The sequence below is a fragment of the Gekko japonicus genome, unplaced genomic scaffold (assembly GCF_001447785.1).
Source record: "Gekko japonicus isolate JY-2015 unplaced genomic scaffold, Gekko_japonicus_V1.1 scaffold864, whole genome shotgun sequence".
Classification (NCBI taxonomy): Eukaryota; Metazoa; Chordata; class Lepidosauria; order Squamata; family Gekkonidae; genus Gekko; species Gekko japonicus.
Window position 1 is genome coordinate 262,878 of NW_015166449.1, and position 742 is coordinate 263,619.

A 742-nucleotide genomic window follows, 5' to 3' on the forward strand; every position below is an offset into this window, starting at 1 on the left:
GCATTGTACTATGCTGAGGCCCCTCCCCTCCCCAAACCCCGCCCTCTCCCGGATCCACCCCCAAAGTCTCCAGGTATTTTCCAACCCACACCTGGCAACACTACAACAGGGCAAGGCCTTTATCAGGACATCAGAAGAGCCCTGCTGGATCAGACCAGTGAGGGTCCTGTCCATCGACTCCAGTCTCCTGTCTCACACAGTGGCCAGCCAGTTCCTCTGGTGGTGGGCCAACAACAGGGCAGAGAGGCGGAGGCCTTCCCCTGAGATGAACATCAGAAGAGCCCTGCTGGGTCAGACCACTGAGGCTCCATCTGGTCCAGCATCCTCTCTCACACAGGGGCCAACCAGTTCCTCTGGAGGGCCAACAATAGTTTATAGAGGGTGAGGTCTTCATAAGAACATCAGAAGGGCCCCGCTGGATCAGACCAATGGTCCGTCTCGTCCAGCATCCTGTCTCACACAGCGGCCAGCCAGTTCCTTTGGACATAGAGGCCAAGGTCTTTCCCTGATGTTGTCTACTGGCACTGGGATGCAGAGGTTTACTGCCTCTGAATGCAGACGTTCTCTTGAGTTACCACGGCTAGTTGCCACTGAAAGACCCATCGTCCAGCATCTTCTTCCCCCAAGTGACGCCGGAGGGCCAACAAACAGGGCACAGAGGCCAGGGCTCTATTTATTTATTCTTTTTATTGAATTCATTTCTACCCCATCTTTCTCCCCAAAGGAGGCCCAGAGCGGCTTC